At 35.5% G+C, this 10000-nt stretch overlaps 1 long non-coding RNA gene across 2 annotated transcripts in view; it reads right to left on the minus strand.

The window, feature by feature from the left end:
* LOC306984974 overlaps positions 1–2258 on the minus strand; it is an 8769-nt gene extending 6511 nt beyond the window's left edge. The window contains exons 1-2 of one of the 2 annotated variants that reach the window (XR_013794708.1): positions 1985–2258; positions 1583–1667 (exon numbers count right to left, since the gene is read on the minus strand). This is a non-coding gene — a long non-coding RNA (uncharacterized lncRNA). Of the gene's footprint in view, positions 1–1582; positions 1719–1984 lie in introns of those variants that run through there. The other variant, XR_013794709.1, reaches the window with a different exon arrangement.
* Between the last annotated feature and the right edge of the window lie 7742 nt (positions 2259–10000).

Consider the following 10000-nt stretch of genomic DNA (forward strand, 5'->3'; position numbering starts at 1 on the left):
ATTGGTTAGATTTATATATATACAATATTTATATATAATATAATTATATAAATGTATATACAGTATATAAATGCAAATTGTGTGTGTATTTATACATAATAATTATACACAGTACACACACATATATTATGTAAACACAAACTTTTATTTTGGATGCGATTAATCGCGATTAATCTTTTGACAACCCTGATTTTTAGTAAAGGAAACTTGGCTAGCTTTAACTAGCTAATCCAGTAAATGCTAACTTGCCAGTTCAGAGGCTGTATCCTTCAAAGGCCTATTGTGTCACAGCCAAATTGTGTTCAAAATGTATATATTGTGATAAAACATGTGATATACATGATAAAACAATGTCCAATTTCAAAACAGTTTTTATAGGATGGATTCTGAGTGTTTAAGCTTTCAAATCATATAATTTATGATGATTACTAAAATATGTGATGGGGATAAAGGCAAACGCAGAGCAAGTGTCCCGCTACCGGCACACTGACAGTTACAGTAACAAGCTAAAATCATTTCATTTTAATCATAATAAATTATTGTAACTGATGAATGTAACAAAGCAATATATGCCATATCTTGATCCAATTGATTGTTTTATTGTTGGCAAATAATATACCATTGTATTGCAAAGCCCTAAACAATTACATTTGACCTATAATGCATTATGTTATTGGACACACTAACAGTATGAATTTAAAACAAAATATTGTGAAAAGCAAAATTGACTTCAACATGTGCATATCATCGATTTCATCCAATCAGATTGTCTGTTTTATGGCCTAATATAACCCGAGCTGAAAGCATCACCCTCCGCCTGAGATGTTTGTTGTCATTGCGATAGATGTGTAACAGGTCATTACCATCTCGCGGTTTCACTTCTGTAGCCGGTCCATTAATGCTCAGGAGTCGTTTAAAGACAGACAGACATTAAAGAACACGAGAACACACACATTCACATCACAACAGCAGATAAACACACACAGCGGGAGACGCTCGTAATGGCCAGCAAAAACACTTCACTAAGATGGCATCTCTACATTGGTATTTTTATCTGAGGCAAGAGTGTGTGTGTGTGTGTGTGTGTGTGTGTGTGTGTGTGTGTGTGTGTGTGTGTGTGTTAGTCATCATGCCCTCTTGAAATGAAGAAAGAAAGAAAAAACTCAATTTTAACCCGACAGGAGTTTTATATAAAATATAAATTAACTCAAGAACATAAAGCCAGCAATGGATCTTGAGAAGTCTGTGCTGAACCAAAAAACACTGAATAATGCTCATAACTATGACGTTTAATAACACTATTATTATAGATCATGCTTAGCAACAGCAAGTATTTTGGAAACCAACTATAGCAAGTGCATAGCAACACCCTGGCAACCACTCAAAACAATTCAAATCAAATCATGGGATATAAAAACAAATCTTTTCATTAAATGTGCTTGTCTTGCGATGTTGAGTTTGGTTGTGTGTGTGTGTGTGTGTGTGTGTGTGTGTGTGTGTGTGTGTGTGTGTGTGTGTGTGTGTGTGTGTGTGTGTCATGCATGGCTGATTTATCCGAGCGGAGCGAACAGATTGCACTCACGCGGATGATGATTGTAATTCCGTTAGGGTGAAATCGCTGAGCTGGCTTCTCCTGTCGCACAGAAGGTCACAACATTCCCGGGTGGCTGGCGAACAAGCAGCATTACAGTTATTCAGGCTAATTCATTTGACAACAGTTTTCCTCTCATTTCTGCTTCATCATCATCTGCAAAAGTCACATTTTTAAAGCAATATTATAAAACGGTTAGCTCCAATCCTTGATTCTGATTGGTCAATAGCTGTTCACGATAAAACACGGCTATGACCGCTTCACCCAACGGTTCTATGTATCACTACACAACACCCCTAGCAACCACTCTTAGCAACTTAAACACGTTTGTTCTCATTGCTGTTTATTGAAGCTATAGTAAAGTATTGTGAGAGATCGAGTAAGCGAGTGTACCTGCATTTAGTAGACATAGCATTTTCCTTCAGGAATCAGGTCAGTCCTATATGCATTATAAAAAAATCCGTTTGAATGTCCGCTGCGATATCTTTCCCATCTGTCAGTTGCGTCTTCCTTCTCCGTGATCACAAGTTTGAGTCCTTTCAATGTAAAGTCTTCTCTCCTGACTGACTCACTCATAAAGACAGTCTTTGCCGCCATCTATAGGCGAAATAATGTATGTAACTCCTGTTGCTGTTTACAGTCAGGGACTATTTTTTCCAGCGGAAGGAAGGCTTTTATTGATTTTACTTCATGAAAGTTGCATAGATACATATTTTTCGGCTTTTGAGTGTGGTAACCATTTTGACTTATTCACGATACAGCACAGCTTCTCCTACCTTATTGCTTATATACTTAACTAATAAAGTGCTAAATTAGTTTAGCATAATAAACTGCTGCACTGAAGCCTGTATGTGTTTGGAATGGAATCCCAGTAAATGATTGAGGAGAATTCTGAGTAGCCCCGCCTCTTTATGCAAATATCTCCTGGCTTTGTTCAGAATTAGTGTAGCCTACTGTATACTGCACAGTACACACTGTATTCTACTTCAAACGTCAAACATTATGTGAAACAGAAAGCCTTATCAGCCATTTGAAACTGTACTATGGTACATTCAGAAGTGCTTAACACCGGCAAAGAGCTTTAAAGGTTTCCTGTGTTTTTTAAGACCCCCCACAAATATTAGTATTGTAATTTTACAGTTGTATTGTACAATAAAAGTATTATTATTTTTTATTATTAATAAATAAAATAAAAATTTTATTTTACAGTAAAATATTATAATAGCTATATTTCTTGTTTTGTTTAATATACGTGTTATACTATAAAATATAATAATATAATTCATATTTTTATTTAGTATAATAATAATAATGAATTAAATAATAATAAATTACAGTCATATCGATACATACAATCTCATTTTTTTAATGAGAATTACAAAATAAAATATATAAATTGATGTGTATAAATGCTAATGTACATATAAATGAATTAATACGCTTACAAAAATTATATAAATACATAAGTGTATATAAATAAAAAATAGCTGTCAAATCGATTAATCGCATCTAACATCACTTTGTACATATATATTTTATGTTTGTGTATACACAGTTTTATGTTAGATGTTGACACACACACACACACACACACACACACACACACACACACACACACACACACACACACACACACACACACACACACACACACACACACACACACACACACACACACACACACACACACACACACACACACACACACACACAATGAAACAACAGCAGTTGTGGTTGCCGTCTGATTCTTCACCATTAGAGGGCGCAACACACTGCAACTCTCCTCAGTTCGCTCTCTCTCACACACACACACACACACACACACACGCACACACACATTTAGACCGCAGTGAGGGGAAAGGGAACCTCTCTCTCTCTCCTCTCTTTTTGCAGTGAGCAGGTGTTCCTCTGATAAGAGCCGAACACACATTACCGTACACACACACACACACACACACACACAAAGGTACAAACACTATACAAACAGCCTTTGTGTGTAGCTGTCCAAACGCAGGGTGTAACGCGGGGTGTGTTCCTTGTGCTCCTGCAGTGCGAGTTAGAAAAACACAATGATCCATAAAATCTCATTCCATCCCGGAGCAAAAGGCCACAGTGTGTGTGTGGGAACACATTACTCGATCAATGAACATCTGTACTGAAGCTATTAGGACTCTTTCTTCACTAACCAGCTCGTTTTAGTGTTTAATTTGCATTATTTGGCAAGCGTTCAGTGGTTGTGTGTGTGTATCCAGAGTTCCTGCGGTGGCTGGAGTCAGGATTCAGCGATTGTGTTATTCATGTGTTGAGATCAGGCTGTACACACACACGACATGTGAGGACATCTGCAAATACAGTCTGATTGAAAATAGATCTTTATCACACTAGAAAAAGCATAATAGACAGTCACTTTACTATTGGAGTATGAGTATATGGATCGTTTAGTCAAGAGGATTCAGAAGGTTTATATTTTATTCAAATACATTTTTTGTTTGTAGTGTGACATTATTTTCATGACGACTAAGCACATTCAGACTTCTTGTAAAACAAGTGTAATAAGAAATTAATAATATATCATTTTAATTGTATTTAAAGTAGGCTATTTGAATGATCATGAAAATGTAGTAAAAGCATTATTTAGCCTACAAATTAGAATAACATAAAATAAATGTAGATAAAAATCTATATTTACAGAAATATAAAGAAAGAAATATATACAAGAAATATAAATATAATACATATTTTTTACATTTATAAATGTAGTAAATAATTAGTATTTACTATATATATACGCATTATAAATAATAATAATAATAATTAGATTCATATTAAAATAATTAATACATATAGATAATTTCATGTTAATATAAAAATAACTATAAATATATATATATAAATAAATAAAATAAATATATATACACACACACTATCTAAATTTTATAAATAAATAATTAAATATTAATAAAAAATACAGTACTTTTTATTACATTTATTAAAATCAATTTGTGAAATAAGTACGCTACTTTCTTTTTCCTCTTGTCTCCTAAATATCTGTAACAGAATCGCTGGTGAGAGTTGAAGTGCAGCTTTAATTCCAAAACGTGATCAAACATGAAACAAAGGCATGGCATGAAACTCAAAGCAGAAACATAAACATAAACATGTCCGTGAAGCTTATACCAATAGTATAAACCCAATAAACGTCAGGAATAACCCAATAGAACGACCTACACTGCTGGGTTGTTTCAACACAATTTTGGGTCAAATATGGACAAACAAACCCAACCGTTGGGTTACATTTTTTAAATTACATTTTTAACCCAACATTTGGGTTTGTCCATATTTGACCCAAAGTTGGGTTGAAACAACCCAGCATTTTTTAGAGTGTGCTCTTTTAAAGTAGCATGCATCATTAAGATTAGTGCAGCATATCATTGACAATATATGATAAATATGACAAATGTGCACATGTCTATTTAACCCAACAGTCGGATTATTTCTAGAAATTACCCAACGATTTAAAATATTTATTAACCCAATATTTTTGGAAAATAACCCAACATATTGACCCAATATGTGTAACCCAACGGTTGGGTTAAACAAATAACCCAACATATTGACCCAATATGTGTAACCCAACGGTTGGGTTAAACAAATAACCCAAGTTTTTTTTTTACTGTGTGCCGATGAGGTTACACCAGATTACATGTAGGTGCGAACTGTATATATCAGGATGTGTTTGTACGTCCCAATACTGGCAAAGTGTCTCACTTTATACTCAAAAGTGTGTAGTGCACAAAATTCATCTCTGATCTGAGCTCAGTCACACGGGTAAAACTGTGTCTCTCAGACAGTGTCTATGATTCCTGCAGGACAGTGAAGCAGACAGGGCAGGGTTTTAGTGTGTGTGTGTGTGTGTGTGTGTGTGTGTGTGTGTGTGTGTGTGTGTGTGTGTGTGTGTGTGTGTGTGTGTGTGTGTGTGTGTGTGTGTGTGTGTGTGTGGGACTGAGAATCAATGTCTCTGCACTGAGAGTGAAGAAAAGAACAGGTCGATATCTGAGTCAGCAATCCTTCACACACACACACACACACACACACAAGAGAAGCGCGTGATGAAGTCGGAGATCACACTCACAGTTTCTCCTCAGATTGAACACAGTGAAGGATGACATCTGAACTAGAGATGTATGAAATACTCGAATTAATACTTTTATGGTTATCATTAAATGGACAGAGAGAGTCTGTGATGATGACATCATCACCTTCATATCCACGTCACTGTAACTTTCCCTCCACACACACTTACACATTTATTCAGGATTCTATGATGAATAGAATGTTCAAAAGAACAGCGTTATTTAAAATAGAATCTTTTGTAACATTATAAATGTCTTCACTGTCACTGTCAGTTTAACGTGTCCTTGCTGAATAAAAGTCTATTCATTTCTTCTTCTTTTTGTAAATCTTACTTCCCCCCCAAACTTTTGAATGAAAGTGTTTCCACTAAATATTATACATAACAAGTGTTTTCAATTCCAGACACAACTCACACACACACACACGGCTGATCTGCTTCAGTCGAGGTGTGTTTGCTCACAGCATGTCCTGGCAGTGACTGGGTGAAGATAAACTGACCCTGGATCAGAACACTGAACACGGTGTGTGATGTAACACCCCCTACTGGACGGACAGAGGAACAACACACCTAAAACACAACAGTGATGTTCAACATGGACCTGATAATCACAGAGGCATCATATTATTTTAGTATCATTCATTGGGATACTATTAGTACTTATTCATATTTTCATTTATTTGTAGATATTTTTGTCATTTTTATTCGTTTTTTTTAAATTAATTTTATTTAAGTTATTTTACTACATAAAATTAAACCACACTCTAAAAAAATGCTGGGTTGTTTCAACCCAATTTTGGGTAAAATATGGACAAACCCAGCCTTTGGGTTAAATTTTTACATTACATTTTTAAACCAACATTTGGGTTTGTCCATATTTTACCCAAAATTGGGTTGAAACAACCCAGCATTTTTTAGAGTGTAAATGAAAATGAGAAATTCTGCTGGCAAATATAGCTGATATCATTTTCTTAATAATTTATTTAATAAAAAAAAATTTTTTTTTAGTTAAAGTTCATTTTAATTAAAGTTTTTGTATGGTTTTAGTTTACCATAACAACCCTGCTATCCTCTAAAAAAGGTTGTGTTATCTAGTAGCTGGGTTAAAATGCTGAGTTGTTTCAACCCAATTTTGGGTCAAATATGGACAAACCCAAACGTTGGGTTAAAAATGTTATTTAAAAATGTACCCAACGGCTGGGTTTGTCCATATTTGACCCAAAATTGGGATGAAACAACCCAGCATTTTTTAGAGTGTCGGTCGTTCTTTTGGGTTATTCCTGACGTTTATTAGGTTATAACAACCCAGCCCGTTGGGTTAGATTCTTACATTTCACCCGTCCATCCAGAAGATACAGAGGTAACTTAATATTATACTATATAGCCTATGTATATTATAAATGTGTGTATTTTAAGTAATTTAGTATGTTTACGTTCTGTTTTATCTCCAACTCTTGACTATTTCTGCCAAAAAGTTAGTGGTGTTTTCTAAGTCAAGCATTATTATAGTTCCATATATATTAAATGTCGGTGTGTAGCTTGTCCTGCATCATTTGCATGATTTAGAGAATTTCAAAAATCGATATAATAAACTGGTTTATTAATTCACGCTAGCCACCAATCATAAAAATAATATTCTAGACAAAAATATTCTGAAGCTTCTACTTACACTGTTTGGAGGAGATGTCATGTTCATTTATTATGATTTAACACTATGGTATTTAGTGGAAATTATAGTTAGCATGTTTTGTTTTGGTTATAAGGGAGATTGAGAGGAAAATGTTGAAAAAACATCAGCAGCTGTAATGAAGCTTTCAGCTCTTCAGGGTGTTTGTGTGTGTGTGTGTGTGTGTGTGTGTGTGTGTCATCATCCTGTCTGAGCCGTTATGTTGAGAAATATGATTCCCACAAACCCCATGATTCTGCAATCTGCACAGGAACAGTGTGTTGTAACGTTTGGCCGAAGACTTATACACAAATTAATGTTTAAGCCTATATTTATTCCTTACCGTTAAAGAAACTCATACAGTAAAGTCACAGCAGAGGAATGATGATTTACATCACCAAAATAATGGAAGTAATATAGTATCTGCTTCGCTTTGTTTAATTTTTCTTTTTTATGGCAGTGGCAGCAAATACCAAGTTACCAAACTTTTATTGCAATAACTTTAGGTAAAAACTACGGAGAGCATCATGGTCATTTATGTTCTGAAGATCTATAAAAAAGTCATTTGAAGAACTATTAAACATGTTTTTAATAGTTGTAGGTAACGATAATAACCCTGTTGTTCCCATCAGGCTCACACATCTGAAACCTCGCATCCCTGTTTGATTAAAGATACTGAAAACAATGACACTGCTTAAAAATCTTAAAGGAAAACCACTTTTTTTTATGGAAATAGGCTCATTTTTCAGCTCCCCCAGAGTTAAACAGTTTTACCGGTTTCGAATCCATTCAGCCGATCTCCGGGTCTGGCTGTAGCACTTTTAGCATAGCTTAGCATAGATCATTGAATCTGATTAGACCGTTAGCATCTCTCTCAAAAAAACGACCAAAGAGTTTAAATATTTTTCCTGTTTAAAACTCTTCTGTAGTTACATCGTGTACTAAGACCGACAGAAAATTTTAATTTGTGATTTTCTAGGCCAATATGACTAGGAACTAAACTCTCATTCCTGCGTAATAATCAGGGATCTGTGCTGCCGGACCAGCAGCGCAATGATATTACACACTTATGGCGCTTTTCCACTGCACAGAACCAGCTCGACTCGACTCAGCTCGTCTCAGCTCGTCTCGGCTCGGCTCGCGTTTCGCTCCGTTTTCCATTGCATATAGTACTTCCACAATAGTACCTGGTCGTCATAGCGACGCGACACACACCCGCTACCCACACACACAGGACAATGGAGGAAATCGAGTGTATGCTGTTTTACATAATATTAGTAATGGGTATATCACACAATCTCTGGCAAAACTATTTAAAAATGCCGGGGTTATTCAGGATACTCCGTCTGGCGCGTGCAATGATGGCGCAGTGAATAGTGACGATTCTCGCTGACCAATCAGCAGTCTCCCGTGTGTCACGTCACGTTTTTAGTATCGCCTCAGCTCGCTTAGAACCTCGCCGGAGGTGATACGAAAAAAAAGTACCTGGAAGCAGGTACAGGTGCAACTTTTACACAGTGGAAAACCAAACAAAGGCGAGGCGAGGCGAGGCGAGCCAAGGCGAGCTGGTACTGTGCAGTGGAAAAGCGCCATTAGTGCCGGTCACGTTGGAAGTTACCGAGCTGGGGACTATTTTCAGCCATTTCAGACGGCTGCACAGTTCCTTGATTATTACGCAACGGTCAACGGAGATACAAACGCGGGCTACGGCCAGACCCAGTGATCAGCAAAATGGATTTGAAAACGGTAAAACTGTTTAACTCTAGGGGAGTTGGAAAATGAGCCTATTTTCAAAAAAAGCGGAGTGTTACTTTAAACTGCTGGACAAGGAAAGGTTTCAAATAACAAAAGATTTATACAAAATTCAAATTTGAACCCAAACCACCCTGGAGACTGATTTGCCACACCTTAGCAACCACTGAGAACACCCTAGCGACCATCATAGCAACCACCCTGAACACCCTAGCAACTGATTACTACCCTAGCATTGTGGCAGCACTTTTTGCATGGGTGAGCGCTACTATTTTCTTTAGACAAATATAGCCTACACTTATTTAATTTTTTTAAATCCATCATGCTTAATAATCAATACTAAACTCATTACTTTATACATATAATATTTAAAATAATAATATATTTATGTATAATACTGTACATGCTGCATTATATATATATATAAATACACACACACACACAATATAGTGCTGTCAAATTGATAACTCGCAATTAATCGCATCTAACATAAAAGTTTGTAAATATATAATGTGTATATGTATATATATATACATAGTACTATTATTGTATATTACACACATACACACACACACACACAAATATATCACTTATATCACATAACTTTTATGTTGGATGCGATTTAATGATAAATACTTTTAGTGCTGTCAAATCGATTAATTGTGATTAACTGCATCTAACATGAAAGTTTGTAAATATATATAATACACACACACACACAAATATATTTACACTTTCATGTTAGATGTGATTAATCGTGATAAATCGATTTGACTGCACGTATATACTGATAAAAACTTGAGCTATGAAGATATCAGTGTGATTGTGTAAAAGAAAACTGCATATGGAGAAATCATAA

Source organism: Phoxinus phoxinus (genome assembly GCF_949152265.1).
Source record: "Phoxinus phoxinus genome assembly, chromosome: 17".
In the NCBI taxonomy this organism is placed as follows: domain Eukaryota; kingdom Metazoa; phylum Chordata; class Actinopteri; order Cypriniformes; family Leuciscidae; genus Phoxinus; species Phoxinus phoxinus.